The sequence below is a fragment of the Rhinolophus sinicus genome, chromosome 17 (assembly GCF_057876585.1).
Source record: "Rhinolophus sinicus isolate RSI-liver-muscle chromosome 17, RSI-T2T, whole genome shotgun sequence".
NCBI classification, from domain to species: domain Eukaryota; kingdom Metazoa; phylum Chordata; class Mammalia; order Chiroptera; family Rhinolophidae; genus Rhinolophus; species Rhinolophus sinicus.
Genome location: NC_142517.1, coordinates 179,615,824 through 179,634,303, shown reverse-complemented (window position 1 = coordinate 179,634,303; position 18,480 = coordinate 179,615,824). Strand labels below are relative to the sequence as shown.

Genomic DNA, 18,480 nt, shown 5'->3' with positions numbered 1-18,480 from the left:
GAAAAGTTATAAGGATGTGGAATTCTCTCTCCTCTGGCTTTTATTAGAGTTAGGAAAAGAACCAGGCATGACCACACAATTGTGACTGCTCTGATGAAGAATGAGCAGAACAATGAAGCAGTGATGTGTTGACAATGCCCTGGATGTGCACAATAGAAAAGCCTGTTTTTGTTTTGTTTTGTTTTGCTTTTTGAATGAGCATCATGTTCTGGTCGATGGGGCCGGGATTATAATGCCAGGAGACTAGGGTTCTAGTCTTGGTGCTTCTGCCATTGATTCTCAACACTGACTTTGAAAACCTATTAGCTTTTGGTTGCTTCAAGCAGCAAGCCATTTTTAAATGTGGGAGGCGGAGTGTGTTCTACCTTCCCTGTAGAGAACGGGATGGTAGAAATGTTGCTTTTCTGTAATTTGTGTACTTAAAAAAATAGTATGTTCGACTCTGTTTTCCGTTAATTAGTCAATTTTCTATAATGTAGGCACCAGTGTTAATAATGAATTAATTGCGTGGTAAATGCATCACACGAAGATTCTCATGTTTCCAAATTTTAGTATTTCAACATTTAAAAAGTACAAGGATAAAGATTCCTTAATCTTTGGTGCATAGATTGAGTAGAGTTGCTTTCCTCTCAATGCTCCATTTTCCTCTTCTATTATAGAAAATGAGTGTCACAGCAAGGGCTTAATAGATATTGATGATGGAAGTGATGGCCGTTGTACTGGGGCTGGTATCTTTGATTAATGTGCACCTGTAATTTCAGGAGATCATTAAGACCATCACTTAATATGCCAAATTCTTCCCTCAATAAAAATGATATACACTTTTAACTATATCTCTTTAAATGATTCAATTGCATCCATATGTCTGTAAGCTTTCTTTATGCATTAATTTACATGACTGCTTGTAAAATTTTAACCAGGACATAAAAATCACTTAATGTTTCTTGAAAATTTACACTGAAATATTTGTAGGAGAGGATTATAAACCTCTCTAGGGGCTTGAAATATGGTTCAAAGTGTTCTGTTGCAAGTTTCTTTGAAATTCATTATTTTTAATATTCATGCAGATGTTGTATTCTACTTTATAATACATCTTTTGTTTTAACATAAGAACACTGATTTTAATTACTCAACATTGGTTAAAATTTGACACTTCAAGGTTTTCCTGCCATTTGCCGCGCTTTCAGCATTGCCTCAAACCCCGAGTGAGCTCCCAAGTTTGGCAAGTACAACTTACGTCATATACAGTAGCTGGATTAAAATGACATCCTAATATTCATATGTAAGTTTGTGAAACACTGTGAAGAAAGTATTTTATAATTATCTCTGTTAGAAGTTTCCTGGTAAAATCAGTTATGAGTTAGCAACTAATGGTAGGTTTTGCTTTTTGGTACTCACTTCACAATACTGAGGAAATAAAAGGGAGACAGTGCAGGATAGGATAAACTGTTTTGAAGTGACAGCTTTTAGTCTCTTTCTGGTCCCCCCATTTTCTAGCTTTGTGAGCTTGGACCAGTTGTTAATACTTACCTACCAGAGAACTTCGATTCTTCATATGTAAAATGGAATGATAATACCTACTCTATTAGATTGTGGCGAAGATGAAATGAAAGAATGCTTTTCTGTTTGTCTGAACCCTCCCAGTGTGTTCACATGCCACACGGCCATTGGGTTTTGGTAGGGATATGAGCAATGCTAAGGACTGGGAAGCTTGTCCCTAGCTTTCCTCACATACTTTCTTCTGTATATCCTAAAACCACACTGTTTTATGTTTAAGCTAGCGTTCTCTGTTCACAGTGAATTTTTCTGGCCTTATCAATAATTTTGTCTTATATATAGTGGATTATTACTCATGTATTTCCTCCTGTGAGACTGAATATTAGACTTAATTAGATTGAATTCCCTTGGACCTACCTGTCTCCATGTTAACTATTCTGCATAACCATGGGACATTGATACATGTTCGTCATTAAAAGCTACAGTGGAAAAACTGAGTATTGTATTACAAACTGACCCAAGCCCTTCTACTTATGAACAATGATTAGACTCCTTTGTTTAGGTAAACACCTCTAAACTCCAATAGTTAGGAGTAATTTTCTTACTGGGGTCTGATGAAAGCAAGTTTCAGACTTCATTCTGTCACTCATAAACCTGTTTGTGAGGGAGAAGGTACGAAACAGTCATACAGCCCGTTCTGTAAGCTCTAAGTTCCCAGCAATCTGTCCTTTCAGGTGCTCCTTAGGGGCACATTACACGATAGGTTTTCCTGGGGCAGTTGCAACAATATTCAACAGAAAGACTTCGTTAACTATCTAGGGTTGGGTAGACAGGAGCCCATTGGAACAGCGACCCTACGCCCGGCCTTTAAAGTGTCAGTCAATGTCACAGTCTGTGTGCTCACAATAGTTTTATTTTTTGGTAATCATTTAAGATTTACAGGATAATTGCAAAGATAATACAAAGTTTTCATATACTACTTTCCCTATTTCCCCTTTTATAAGCCTTGTGTATTACCATGGTATATTTGTCAAAACTAAGAAATCAATATAGGCCCATTAGTATTAGCTACACTCCAGATTTCCCCCACTAATATCCTTTTTCAGTTCTATAATCCAATGCAGCATACCACATTGCCTTTAGTCATTCGATTTTTGTTCATGGAAGAGATCAGTTTGCACATCTTAAACACCACTAATTTTGCCAAGGAAAACTTGTCTCTAACATCTACAACTCCTAGGCTCAGAACCACCCATGTTGATTGGGGAGAGAAGTGGCTGCTTCTGGGGGTGTGGTTTTCGAGTTGGTGTCAGCTGACAGCCATCAGAGTGTGCAGTCCCAATTAAGGGGAAGAGAAAACCTAATACACATATACCTATTGCTCTGCTGTGGCATTTTGAAAAAAATTTCAGGTAATATAACACTTGGGTTATGTTCAACTTTAGTTTAAGTATGTGCTATATAGATTATTGCTGAAAGGAAATCCTTAGTTCTTTTTAAAAAATTTATAGCATTCTCCACCCTAATTATAAAAAGCAGCACATTTGTTTACTTGTAAGACACACAGAAAATATAGAAAAACACAAAAGTAAAGGTGCCTCATTCACATAATTCCCATCATGGTAATTTTCTGGCTTAAACATTAATTTTTCCCTTGAATCTAATTACCCCTGTGACCTCGAGAAACAAGGCAAAGGTCAGAAACACTGTAGTATGTGAATCTGAATCTGTCTTTCCCTAAGTGTTTCGGGAAGTTTTTGCCTTTTTGCCATCAGGGGTTGTCTGGACTGATCTCAAGAGTTGAGTGGTAAGGAGACAAAAATGTTTCCTAGCATAAATTACTACTTTTGCTCAAGCAGTTTATAATGGAATTTTATACCTCTGTATTTGCAAAAAATAAGAAAGTATGCCAATGTTCCTCAGAATATAGACTAACATGCTAATGTCATAGCTGAAGCAAGCTGCCAATGCTCTTTTCTGTTTATTTTTGGTTTATTTCTGTATTTGTTTCTGTATTTATTTCTGTATTTATTTATTTATGTAGAGTTGTTAAGTTACTGATGTGTAACTGTGGGAGACAGTGAAGACAATGGCTTTGCATGTCTGCTGTACTGGTGAACCTATGGAAGTGGAATGGGTGGCAGAGAAAAGTCAGTTTCACATGAGATGGGGAGTGTCAGTCCTGACTCCACCACCTTCTCAGGGTTTGAGATTGGACATTGACATGCTACTTAGCCTCTCCCTGCCTTGTTTCCTCCCCTGTAACACAGATATTAAATACATCAGAGGTCTGAAGTTTACATTAAATGAGATGGTATACATAAAGCACTTAAATACATGGGAGCTATTATTAATATTAAGTGTATTTTCCGTTGTGTTTTATTTTTTTAATGATGTAAATTGAATCAATTCTTGTCCTGATGCAGACTTCTGCTGAGCTTCCTCTGTGTGCTATGATATGGACGTGGTGTTAGGGATACAGAAAAATGACAGTTTTCTCATGTAATGCTAACCTTGCAGTACCCCTAGTTTTGCCTTTGTATATCTTCCTTGTTCTGGAATATTCTTTCATAGCATTCTTTGTTTCTTCCATTGCTCCTATCATACTTTGTAATCATGTACTTATTTATGTGCTTACTGATTTACTACCAAACTGTAGGCTCTATGCTGGGCCAGATCTCTGCTGTGTTCATCACCGAATTCTCAACCCCTTCTATCCTACGTGGCATACGTTAGGCACATAGTTGCTGGATAAATGAAATGAAGGTATTGGTATATTAGGCTTAGGGTAGGTCGTGAAATTCATTTGCACCTCTGCAGTGTACAGTGCAGCAGTCAATTTTAATTTAAAGTTCATTCCTGTTTCAATTATTCCAGAAAATGAGTGGAAATATTGATTGGTGTTTTGATAAGTTTATTAATTACATTTTTGGTGCTTGTGGTTTCATATTTAGGAATGTAATATTTCATAATTCCAAAAATTATTTACTGTACCTATATTATCAGTCAGATTACAAAGTCTCATTTTTAGAGATTTTCAAGACAGTATGGGAGAAGTTCTTACTACTAATTGCTTTTTGTTATAATGCTGAGGGGAAAATAAGTCACCATTAAATTAGTCTCATACTAATTAAAACTGCAGTGCTGCACAATAATAAGAACTGCTTGTCCATAAGCTCTTTTGGGCTTTCGATCACACCATTAAACAAATAGATGGATGAGTAAGAAAAAATAATACTGTAATCCCCATATTTGTGGAAAATGACAACTAAAATCCTCCTTTTTAAAGTCAATATCTTTATGAAGTATAACAGTTAAGGAACATTTTTAAAGAAAATCTAACAAGACTTTTAAACCATTTTTATTTTTTTTTATATTTGAACCAGAAGCTTATTTAAACATTTAATAATTTATTTTTATTCCGACTTTGGTAGAAACATTTTTTACAGAGTAATAATTGTGGTTATTTGAAAGCTTAAGATGAACATATTCATAAAAAGAAATCCTGTAGGAAATAATGGAGTGCTCTTCAGAGGGGGGCCAAATGGAGGAGGAATGACAGAAACAAGAGTGCTCATCCCCAACTAAGATTTTGGGGAACACGGGGATGGAAGGCAAAGAGGCAGAAAGTTGGAGGTGCATTCTAGGATAATTTGCATATCCTGAGAACTGTTAGTGGGGCGCCAGGATAGAGGACTTAAATCTGCTATGGAACAAAAAATACTGTTCTTTCTTATTATACCCCCACCTACTCATCCTCCACACAACCCTCCACACACACTGATGCTTTTTATAATCCATGAATTTTGAAAATCAAACACTTCATAGGCCTCAGCTGCAGTGAGAATCAGTAGCTTTCTTTTGCAGGATATTCAATTGTGATCTTGAAGGAAATGTTTACTGGTTTAGATTTATAATTTGTATTTTAGCTGTACCACTGGGAAGGGTAGAAATATAAACTTGTTTGTCTTGAATATACTCAGAGACTGATGGACCCATCCTTCTATATTTGACACAGGGCGACTTATTACCTGTTCTTTTCTTCCCTCTGTAGTTGTAGTAAAGGAGTAGAAAACAGGTTACAAAAAGTAGCTCAGAAGATTTAACAGAAGAAAAGTAAAGTAACGTATTTATGTCTCCTTCCATAGTTTCTGAAATCAGTACTCTACTAGAATAAGTTGCAGAGGGATAAAATTATCTGCTTGTTTAAAGTAGTCTGTTTTTTCCCCCAACATAAATTGTATAAATGGTGTAAGCAGGTTTTAAAATATACTAGCATATTATAAAATTTCCCGGGACAGTTTAAAACAATGAATCTTGGTTTCCAGAACATATTAGAGTCAAAGAGGAATGTTAATGTCACAGGAGAAAAGCAGCTGGATGAATGTTTTGGTGGATAACTCTGAAACCATTTAACCATTGCCTGGTGGTGGAAGGAATGGGTTAATTCTTCTTACTGATAGTTCCACTGGGGGAAGAAGACTCCTCTTAAAGTGAGATATCCTTTCTTTTAATCATGACTCTTCAGTTAGGTTTAATGTTTAGGTAAGTTTTAGAGTTGGTTATTTGGAATTTAAAATGCATCTTTCCCATAATGTTTTAATTCAGGGATAGAGATGCAGTACAATGTAGTGAAAAGAGCCAAGGACCTGCAAATAGATTTGGAGTTAGATGTTGCCTTTCCTCTAAGCTAGGGTTTCTCAACCTTACCAGTATCAATCAACATTTTGGACCAGTTAATGATTTGTCATGGGGAGTTGTGTTTTGCGTTCATTGTAGGATGTTTAACAGTATCCCTGGCTTCTGCTCGGTAGATAACAGTAGCAGTCACCTCAGTTATGACAATAAAAAATGTCCCCAGACATTGCCAAATGTCCCATGGTGTGTGTGTGTGGGCAATCATCCCAGAATAAGAATCACTGCTCTAAATGTGTGATCTGTAAGACCTTGGTCATATTATATAACACCCCTCAGCCTGCTTTTCTCTCTATAAGTTGGGTGTTACTTACTTCAAAAGAGATAATGAATGGTTTTCAATGTGGTTTGTACTCTCTCTACTTGTGTCTCTATTTATATGTGTGTATATATTATGTTTAATGTATACACACCTAAATAGATTTCCCAATGTTGATCCATTCTTTTATTTCTGGAATAAAACCTGATCGATCATGATATGTTGTTCTTTAAAATGATTTCTGTATTAGATTTTCTAATATTATATTAACATTTTTGTTTACCTAGGGTCATAAGTGAGCTTGGCCTGTAGCACTGTTTCTCAAAATATGGTCTATATGCCAGTTCCAAGTACTGAAAGAATTAACTCTTAGGTAGTATGCAGATACATATTTGACAAGTGATACTGGTTTTTCATTTATGAGATTGATATAAATTTATCTTTTAGAGTAGCCAATCAATTAAAATTAACATTGATTAAATAAATTTATATGTACTATATGTGGTATCTGGATATGTCAAAAATTATGAAGGTTGTACCAGAATGAATGACAGGTTTGGGAAATATTGGCCTATAAAATAGGTGTGTGTGTGTGTGGGCTAGAGCAAAGGGTGGAGGTGGGAGGAGAGCCATATATATATATATATGAGTCCTGTATACGCATCCTTGTCTGGTTTGTTTTGCAGATTCTGTGAACCTCCTAAATGATCAGAAGCTTTCCATATAGAGATTATTAGTTCTTCAAAGGCTTGATGGAACTTACTTATAAAGCCATCGGGACCCATTTTATTTTTTAGAGGTAGGTTTTTTTCTAAATGACTTTTCTAATTTCTACCATACTTATTGGTCTGTGTAGTATTTTCACCTCTCCTGGGTCTTTTTTGACCTACAAAGCCTTTTGTAAAGTACACGTCAGATCATGTTACCTCTTTGCTCTACATCCCACAGTACTTGAACAAGCCAAGTAAGTTCTAGTCCCTTTCACTTTAGGCCCACATTGTTCTGCCCTTCCCTGACCACTGCACGGAAAGCCGAAATCCCTTCCTTATCTCTCCCCACTAACCAAACCCATCTTTATTTTTCTTCATAGCGTTATCACCATATGACAAGCTATATATTAATAATTATTTCTGTCCTTCAACCCTACTTTGACCCTCCCTACAATGGGAGGGATGTCATCTGTTTTGTTGACTGTGGTAGCCCCAGTGCTTGGCATATAGAAGGTCATCGGTAATGTTTTTGTTGAATGAATTAATACATTGATATTTCTTAGAAAATTATCCATTTGGGTTAGAGTTTCAAATTTATTGGCATAAACCTGTACTGTTCTCTTAATACTGAAATTAGCCATTGTATCCCCTTTCTCGCTTAAGTTATTGTTGCTTATTTGTGTTTTTCTTCGTTTTAAAAAATCAGAGTAGTCTGTGATTTGTCTGCTCTATTGCTCTTTTAAAAGTACTGTCTTTAATAAACCTAGTTTCTTTGTTTTCTCTTTCATTAATTACTGTTTTTATTATTTTGAATTCTTTGTTTCTGCTGTCTTGGGGTTTAAAAATTGTTTCAAAATTTCTTTTAAACCATAAAGTATGGTTATTAATATAAGATTTTATTCTGATTATTGGGGATCAACCCTTAACAGGCTGTTTAAGGCATGAAGTGGCCAAATACTGATGCATAAGACTCTCTAGAGTCAGCCTTTCATCAGGCAGGAAACTAATGCAGTGGGAGGAGAGTAACTTCGGAGTTTCACCAGTACACGTAGTACTCTGGTGTGTTCACACATTTTCTAGGTTTGTGGTCTTGAGTATTTTGCTTAATCTCTCTGTGCTCAGTGGATAAAAATGTGGATAATAATAATGGTTGAAAAGTTTTGTGAAGAGTAAATGAGAAAATACATGCAAAAAGAACAGTTCATGAACATGGAAGGTATGTTCAAAAATTCCTTCCCCAGTATTTGAGGGCATGATACATAAGCTTTGAATATATACCTTCTGTCCCAAAGAACTCACAAGTAAACAAATATTTCAAGTCAAATAAAAGAGATATGTCGGGAAAAAAAGAGAAAGAACTTGAATTCTTGTGAGGGTGAGGGCTGCTGTGGAGGAGGAGGGGGAGAATTATATTATAGATGTAAGTGTAACATAGAATGTAACAACGAGAAGGTTTATGGACCCATGTGCTGGCATGGACCTGTAAGCATTTCCCCGAAGCCCATAGAATTTGCCTGGTGGGTAGATAGATAGATGAAGAGGAAGTAGAGGTAACTGCTGTGGTGATCACATGAGATAACCTCCCTGCCAGGAGTTTCTGGCTTGAGGGACTGAGAAGAGAATTAGTTAGGTAGAAGCATCCATCAGGTGAACTCAGGAGAACCTGTACTGCATCTCTATGATTGGGAATGGGCATACCAGAGTCCTGGTACCACTGGTTAGCCAGGTATTGTATGGCCTCTGCCATTAATGAATAAAGCAAGCATGGGATGCTCTCAAATTAGAAGCATCTGTGATTGATTTGACAGTGAGAGTCTCTGGGTTGGTGGTCCTGCTGTAGAAGGGCTCATGAAGAGTGGAGCAAAGCCTGTGGTGGGGAAAGTACATTCTAAAAAAAATTCTGTAATTAAAAAAAAAATTATTCTGTTCTTGAGTAAGAGTTTTATTGTTCCCCGGTAGAAAGCAGTGGGAAAACAACAACAATCAACAACGTGTGCCTCATTTCTGTTATTTAATTTTTTAACTCACTGTAAGATTGCCTTTTCTATGACTTCCCTAAACTCAACATTATGCTTTCAGATAACTTATTATATGTAATTTGTTCTTCATTATACACTTAAGGAACCTATGTAATAATGTTTATTACCAATTATTATATGGAAGTAATTCCAAAGTTCCAGTTATTTTTAAGTGACTTCCAAATTCCCAAGTCTGGTAAATTGCTGAATCAGAATTTCTGTTAGTGAATTCAATTCTATTGCTATTACACCCATAATTAAATTTGCATATGTGTCTATATGTCTGTTTATTTCTTTGCATGTTCTTAGGATAAAGAAGGAATCAAATGATAAATGTTTAATGTTATAGATAACAACTTAGCTATCATGAAGTATGCATATGTGGCTACTGTCCTTTTAAATCAATTTATTCTAAAGGTCAATATATTGATAATGTATTTTTTTTGACATTCAATATTATTTTATATTAATTTCAGGTGTACAGCATAGGGGTTGGACATTTATATAATTTAAGAAGTGATCTCCCTAACTAGTTTGGTATCCACCTAGCACTATATATAGTTATTACCATATCATTTGGTGGGGTGGGGTCCCAGGTGAGTCAACAGGGCAGAGCAGTGAAGCTCACCAGGCCAATCAGAATCAGATTTGGCCTGTGGAGGTGGGCTCAACATAGGAAAGATGACGTTCGCCTGCCAGCAGCACAGGAAACAGCCCCCTCCCCAAGAAAATGCTGACTGTCCTCCAGTCAGTCCTTCCCCTGAAGCCACACATCTCAGTCTGCACCCCATATGTCTCGAGGCCCCCTGAATCACAATCCCTCCGCTGGAGCTGAAGGTGAGTGCCTGCGAGCGATTGAGTCTGTCTGTGTGAGGGCATCCATCTTGTTTAAGAGGATGCTGGGTCTCCTGCAGGCTTGCATCCCACCAAAACAGTCAGAATCCCCATTGTTTTTCAAAGTCAGATGTTGTGGTAGCTCCTCTTCCCAGGACCAGTACTCTGGGCTGGGGAGTCTGGAGTGGGGGGTCTCGTCTTGGGGGAACCTCTGTGGCCGAGGAGTCCCTCCTGATTCTCAACCACCACAGAGAGGTTTGGGGCCTGTTCTGCGTCTCTACCCCTCCTACCAGTCTGGATGTGTCTTCTTCTTTATATTTTTAGTTATAAGACTGCTGTTTGGTTAGACTTCAGTTAGTTCTTCAGGTTGATTGTTCTATAATTTAGTTGTAATTTTAGTGTGTTCATGGAAGGGAATAGGCACAGTGTTTATCTGCCATCTTGGATCTCTCCCCCAAATTGTGTAATTTAATAAACAACTTTTTAAACACTACTATGTTGGTAATTTTTGTACTTGTGTTTCTGTCCCTCTGAACTGGGCTGGACCAGCCTTGAGTAGATGCTTAATAAATACCAGTTTCCTTCCACCTCCCTTCTTATTTCCCTTCTTTCCACCTTATTCTTCTGGGCTGTGTACTCAACTCACCTGTTATAGGGAAAAAACTATCCTGCCACAGCAGAGTACTGGGCCTCTGCCTCTTTCCTTCTCTCTGCTGCTGTTGACCGTCTGGGTAGAGAAACACGAGAGTGGGGAGGGTGGTGGGGATCAGGTGGTGGCATCAGGATAGTATGTTTTTTACCCTTGCTCTTGATTCCTTCCTCTGACTCCTCTTTCCCCCTTTCTTTCAATGTGGCTCTTGACTGATACTGAAAAATCTAATCTCCTGCCTCTATACTTTGTGAACACACTGCTGTCCTTAGAACTAGACAAGAGGCCCTTCCTCGGGCCCTCCTCCCCGACCCCTGTCTCAATAGGGCAAGGAGTCCACATGGTGAGGCAATGTATCCATCTGGAGCTTGTGCCTTGCTTTCTGGAATACCCTCTGGGCACTCTCAGTACTGGATTTCCTGCCCCAAAGCCCCAAGCCTGCTTCTGGGGCCTGCTTGGGCCTCTCTGGAGGTGTTCCTATTGAGGACAGACAGGGATACAAAGCTAGTGTTCATACCCTTAGGCCCAAGGAGTGTCTAAGAGGCAGCTATTTGTAGGAAGTGTGAATAAAACACGAAGCGCTAGATCGGGTGCCCATAAGTATGCACAGGTAAAGTCCTTCGTAGTATTTACGTGGACCTGGGGGTAGAAAGAGAAGGGTGCCTAGCACCTCTGGCACCCCACATTTTGGCTAGAATTCTCAATTCAGACTTGGCCTTTCAGGCCATTTTGAAGGTCAAGGTAGGAGAATAGGCCAGATTTATTAGCTTAATTGATAGCCTTTAAATATTTAGACATATGGAGGTGAGCCTCTGTTTGGACTCTTGCCCGAACCTTGCAAATGTTAGCAGTGGACCAACATAAGAGCTGCTCTCCACTGCCTGTTGGTGTTGGAATAATCAAGGCTGGGTAAGAGCAGCAGGCCTCTTCCCACCCAACATAAGCTCCACTGGGCAGAGACCGTCACTACTTCTGCTCACCATTGTTCCTTAGAACAACGCCTGGCGCACACTTGTTGAATGAAAGGAGGAATAGTCATGGGATCTGAGCAGCAGTGGAATGGAGGGAATTATTCAGCAGTAGAGGGAAAGAGAGGGTGAGTACCCTTAGCGACTCCACTGGGGTGCAATTATGTGTAATAGATTAAGAATTAGCTGTTCTGGGATGTACTCCAGTATCCATTTTCTTCTTGGATCATACAAGTATGAAAAGTTTTGTATCATTTAGGGACCCTCAGATATGTGAATATGATATGTTTCTATTTGACCTAGTATCTGTAGCATATTTTCTCTCTGAGGGAAGGGAACTCCATAATAGTATCCTGATTCACATTTTCACCACAAATACCCATTATAGGATGATATGCAATTCATTTAGCTTGTAAGAAATAAGGGAAGGAAGGAAAGGAGGAGCAAAACAAATATATAAACAAAACCCTGGACCACCAGAGTTGGTTAAATGAAGACAAATCAGTAGAAAATAAAATATAAAAAACATTGTTATTATTGATCACTGAGACTAAATTTCTAAGCAAAACGGGAGCATGATGTTTTCTATTTTTTTTCATGTAAGTCCTTGTACTATTTTGAAAGCATTTTCAAAATAAACAAAACTATCTATGGGAGTTAGATTCAAGGAAAGACAAGGTTTTCTTAGTGAGGAACCCTTCACTGAGTGTGACTTGAGAGATTAAGTTAGCTTGTAATTGAAATCATTTTGGGGGCTGGGGGAGTGCTAGAAGAGAATGTGAAATGGGATTCATCCTTTATCATGGCCTTTTTTTGGAGTGGGGGAATGTACAGAGCTGAAGTTTAGTAAAATGTTATATACTGATCTTGTTTCTGGCTTTGGAAAATTATGCAACTTTTTCTATCCAATGCTCAAGAGAAGTGTAAGCATTCATATTTCCAAATCGGAAGATATCATTTTCCTCTTTAATTAGAAGTAAGCCTAAGTCACTTCATGTTTTGATCTATAATAGGACTTGTGAGCTTAGCTATTGAGTCTTTTACATTTTAAAGGAGTATTTAAAAAATCAAAAGCAGTAGAAACTCTGTGCTCTGTGAATATAACTGCAAAACACGTGGACTTAGCCTATAAGCACTAATTTGAGAACTGGTAGTTTGCTCCTAAAAAATGAATTCTCTTTTTTTGTCAGTTTCTGTAATTATGGCACCTCTTCCAATTGTGTCTTTAATACCATGCAAAATTTGAGAGTTTCCCAGTAAAGAAAACATTAAAAAATATTAGTCACCTTATATAACTTACAATTTAAAATGTTATTCTCATATATCACAGTTTCATAAGAGACAGATAAAGAAAATGTGTTTCTGCCTCTACTAACAGATTATTTTTATTACATGAAAATTCTGTGTATTATTACTTTAACTTCTGAAAAGAACCACCGTCTGAACAAGGATTAAATGAAGTAGGTGATTTCATTCTGTTATTATTAAGTCATTTTATCTTTCTTCCTTATTCCTCTTTACCTTTTCATTCCAAAGAGAAAAGTCTTTACTTTTGGAACTGGTTTAGCTTAGCCAACTAGGGAAGGAAAATTAGGGATGTCCTCGCTGTTGGAAATTTGCCCTCTCTCTTTGGACATCGTGTCCCTCAAGCCAACCCTCCCTTGACCTTGGTTTTTGGTATTGAGTTTTAGGTAGGTGACTGCCCTGTTGGCAGAGAAAGGGTGGAAGACAAAAAGTAGTAGCAGCAGGGGAAATGTGGACAAGAAATGGAGATGTGGAGGGGACAGTGGCTGCCCTTAAATCCAATATAGTCTAGGTAAGTCATTTCCAATGCTATGCTGAGACAATGTTTTTGTGAGTTTGGAAAAACATGGGCAATATACTGAGTTTTTATTAAAGCTGATGTTATTCAACTTAAGGAATTAAATGGTAAAGTAAAATGGTATTAATTGTGCTAGTTTTTCTTTCTCTTAAATAACTTTGACAAATTAAAAAGTTACTCTATGTTAGTCTAAAATGTTTTCGGAATTTTACTGTTCTGTGAAACCCAAAAGTCTACCATTCACTTTTGGTCCTTTTTCCTAGCAGTGGGGATTGTGTTTATGAAAATTGTTGGAAATGCATACATCTTTTAATAGTGGAAGATTTTATATATGTGAGTATGTATGTATATATTTTATGTATTTATGTATTAAGGAGATCAAACTCATACTAATGCCTGTGTTGTCTTTAGGTCGTGGGAGGGGGGGACTGTGCTCTGAGTTTGCTTTATATTGAGTTATAGCGTGTTGTATGCTGGTCTTTTTTTTCTAAAAGTTGATATTCAGAGTGCTGGATCTTAGTCAAAAACCTTGAAGAAAGGAAGTTCTATAGTTCTTTAGAGTGTTTTCACATGTATTATGTCATTTAATTCTCACAAGTTGGCATCATAGAGATAGCATTATTCACTTGAGAATTTCAGTTATGAGCAAGGAGTTTACTTTTTTTGAGGAGGTATATTTTTATTTTTTGAGGAGGTATGTTTTTAGGGATGCTTAATGTTGGAACAAAATACATAGTAGAACTTGAAATAAAATGGAATCTTAGACTCATTATTCCAACTCATTATCATATCATGTGATCATTATCATATGCTTACAGAAAAGAGTAGAGATGTAGTACACAAGTGAAGTTTATTATTAACAAAGTCAAGTCTCTCTGAATGGGCCTGGAACACAATCCTTAACTCAGAATGATTAAGAACAATGAAGTTAAAATAAATAAAACCCACGTGGAAAAGAACTTCCTGGAAGTCCTCGAGTTCTTTAGGGAGATTTTGGAGGTTTGGTCAATATGTATGTTTAATGTTTAAAGCACTTTTTTTATATTTAATTTTTGTCCTAAAAAAAAATGCATGCATATTCATATGTTGCTGAGTCCAAGAATGAGAAGCAAGCCACAGAATTCAATGTAATATGAACATTTACATAGTTAAGGACTCTAAATTTCTCAAGTCTTTTCAGGGTCCCCTTGCTTTGAAATTGTCACATGCAAAGAGCATTACTTCCATTTTTTTTGGTCAAGTGTGTTTACGTTAGCAAACTAGCGTTGATCTAAAAGAAATTAAGATTGCTTGATGCTGGCAAAGGTCTAGTGAAACTAGTACTTTTATATCCTGCAGTAAGAATGAATTTAATCTCTTTTGGAATGCAGTTTGTCAGTACATCATATGAACTTTAAATATGTGACCTTTCAAAATCCTACTTGTGGATTCCTCTTCTAAGAAATAATCAGAAATACATACAAACCTTTATGCATAAATATGTTCACCATAATATTCATAAAAATAAAAAAGAATCTTGGCCTATTTCCAAAGAAGTGGGAATGGTTAGAAAAGTATGTAGTCATGCGATAAGATATTTTCATAGCTTCTAAAATGACACATGCTGAGAATTTTTAATTAAATGAAAAAGGAAACACTTATGCTAGGATATTAAGTGGAAAAAAAACAGGTTGTAATATTTATTCAACTTCTGATTTTCAGGAGTGACAGTAGCTCTTGACCTTTCAAGATGCCTTTACCTTCCTGGTTAGTGGGTCCATTATCATTGACTAATAGTAGCTTTGTAAGTCATTCAGTCAATAACCATTCATTTCCCATTTACTCTGCTAGATATTAAGCTGCACCCTGAGATACAAAGAGCCGAAAATCTCCAGTATCTGAGTGCAAACTTGATATTTATTCATAAGTGTTTAATAGTAAGCAGTTGCGTTCTAGTTAAATGTCACAGCCTGGATTTCTTTCTTGTGTGGAAGGCTTTCTTTGCTTTAGGAATAAAGGTGGGTCAAAGCAAAGTGCTGCAGAAAAGAAGCCAGGAAATCCAGCTTACTTTAGGAAATCCTAAGGGGACAGTTTGGTCTGAACATTTTCAGCATGCATATTTGAGGGGAATCTATAGATTCTAGAATTGGCAGTAAGCTTCTAATGTTGCATCCACGTTTCTCCCTCCTTTGGGCTCTTAGCCAGTCTGGTTTGCATTAGTCTGGGCTATCAATGGGGAGTCTGTCACCCTCACTTAACTGAGAATTCCTAAAAGGCAGGTACCAAGGCTCATTCATCTTTTAGTGCAATTCCCCCAGCCTTGCATAGTGCTGGCATGTGGTAGGCACTCAATAAATGCTCGGAAAAAAATGAATTATTGCTATATTTATAGTTAACAATTGCTGTGATATAGAATGGATGGAGAAAAACTGGGTTAAGATTTGAGTAACAAAAAACATGGCCGCCTCACTGCCATCACTCTTTCAGCAGTGAACTTCTGGGAAGAATATTTACTTTGATTTACAGGCCAGTGAGCTTATATAGTATTTCATACTTACTATCTCACAAAGATTTAACAGATTTGAGACTAGTTGTAAAGCAATCTAAGCTCCTTAGAAGAAAAGTGCTATGCAAATCTGAATTGGAAATTTGATTATTTTTAACTTCAGTGGGAATTCATTGACAAATGAAGAGTGAGAAAGGGCTCAAGATTTGGAGAAAAACATGCTATAAAAAGAATATAAGTATGATCATTATAAGAAATGCTTGAGATTAGTCATACTGATAGAATATAAACATATGAGAATTAATATACATATGTATTATGCTTGGGGTGCCAAAAAATGTATACACATGACTTGTATTCATCATTTTTTTCTTAATATCTTTTTTTATTAGTTTCAGGTGTACAAAATAATGCAATAGACATTTCAGCCCTCACAAAGTGATAGCCCCCTCCCCCAATCTATTGCCCCTCTGACATAGTACATATCTATTACAATTCCATTGACTTCATTCCCTATGCTATACTCCATATCCCGTGACTTTGTATATATGTTAAATTATAGTTGACCTACAATATTATTCAGCTTCAGGTTCAGGTGTACAGTGCAGTGGTTAAGCATGTACACCACCCATGAATTGGTCTCCCTAATCAGAAATGTGCCCATCTGACACCATACAAAATCTTTACAACTTTATTGATTATATTCCCCAAACTGTCTTTCATATCTCTGTGGCAATATAGTAGTTACCAATTTATGCTGTCTAATCCCTTCCCCTTCTCTCTCATCCCCAACTCCATCCCTTCTAGCAAACATCAGTTTTTCCTGTATATCTCTGAGACTATTTCTGTTTACTTTGTTCATTTATTCAGTTCTTTAGATTCCACATATAAGTGAGATCATATGGTATTTGTCTTTCTCTGACTGACTTATTTCACGTAGCATAATGTTCTCTAGGTCCATCCATATCGTTGCAAATAATACGATTTGATTCTTCTTTATAGTATAGAAAGATTTCATTCTTCTTTATTGTATAAATGTACCACAGTTTCTTAATCTAGTCATCTACCGATGAGCATTTCAGTTGTTTCCAAGTTTTGGCTATAGTAAATAGTGCTGCAATAAACATAGGAGTACATATATTTTTTCTAATTAGCATCTTGGATTTCTCTAGATAGATACCTAAGAGTGGAATTCCTGGGTCATAAGGTAGTTCCATTTCCAGTTTTTTGAGATATCTCCATACTGATTTCCGTAATGGCTTCACCAATCTGCAACCCCACCAACAGTGCACCAGGGTTCCGTTTTCTCCACAACCCGCCAGCACTTATAGTTTGTTGATTTATTGATGATAGCCATTCTGACTGGAGTGAGGTGGTGTCTCATTGTGGTTTTTATTTGCATTTCTCTAATGGTTAGTGAGGTTGAGCATTTTTGCTTATGTCTGTTGGTCATCTGTATGTCCTCTTTAGGGAAATGTCTCTTCGTATCCTCCGCCCATTTTTTTAATTGGGTTGCTTATTTTTTTGGTGTTGAGCTGAATGAGTGTTTTATAAATTTTGATATTAACCCCTTATCAGATGTATCATTGACAAATATTTTCTCCCATTTAATAGGATGCCTTTTTGTTTTATTGACGGTGTCCTTTGCTTTGAAAAAATGTTTTGGTTTGATGTAATCCCATGTTTATTTTTTTCTTTTACTTCCCTTGCCCAAGGGGATATAGCAGTAAAAATATTACTCAGGGTAATGTCTGTAAATTTACTCCCTATAGTTTCTTCTAGGAGTTTTATGGTTTTGGGTCTTACATTTAAGTCTTTAATTCATTTTGAATTTGTTCTCATATATGGCATAAGGAGGTGGTCCAGTTTCATTTTTTTGCATGTATCTGTCCAGTTTTCCCACTTATTAAATAGACTGTCTTTACCCCAATGTAAATTCTTGCTTCCATTGTCATAGATTAAATGACCATATATGAATGGATTTATTTCTGGGCTCTCTATTCTGTTCCATTGATATATGTGTCTGTTTTTATGCCAGTACCTACTATTTTGATTACTGTAGCCTTGTAGTATGATTTGATGTCGGGTAGCACAATGCCTCCCACTTTGTTCTTATTTCTCAAGATTGCCGTGGCTATTTGGGGTCTTTTATGGTTCCATGTAAATTTTAGGATTATATGTTCTATTTCTGAGAAAAATGTCATTGGTAGTTTGATAGGAATTGCGTTGAATCTATATGTTGCCTTTGGTAGTATTGATATTTTAACTATATTGATTCTTCCTATCCATGAACATGGTATGTGTTTCCATTTATTTGTATCTTCTTTGATTTCTCTCTTCAGTGTCTTATAATTTTCTGAGTACAAGTCTTTCACGTTCGTTAAATTATTCCTAGGTATTTTATTGTTTTTGAAGCAATTGTAAATGGGATTGATTTCTTGATTTCTCCTTCTGATAGTTTATTATTGGTATGTACAAATGCAACTGATTTCTGAATACTAATTTATTATCCTGCTACTTTACTAAATTTGTTTATCAGTTCT

At 36.7% G+C, this 18,480-nt stretch overlaps 1 protein-coding gene across 6 annotated transcripts in view; it reads left to right on the top strand.

Annotated features, from left to right (window-relative positions):
- HECW2 (HECT, C2 and WW domain containing E3 ubiquitin protein ligase 2) overlaps positions 1-18,480 on the top strand; it is a 336,178-nt gene that overhangs the window by 53,707 nt on the left and 263,991 nt on the right. For 4 of the 6 annotated variants that reach the window (XM_019741308.3, XM_074339576.2, XM_019741306.3 and 1 more), the window contains exon 2: positions 7,138-7,250. The exons of the other annotated variants lie outside the window; for them this stretch is intronic. The gene's annotated coding sequence lies outside the window, so the exon portion shown is untranslated. The remainder of the gene's footprint in view (positions 1-7,137; positions 7,251-18,480) is intronic. 6 annotated transcript variants of the gene reach the window in all.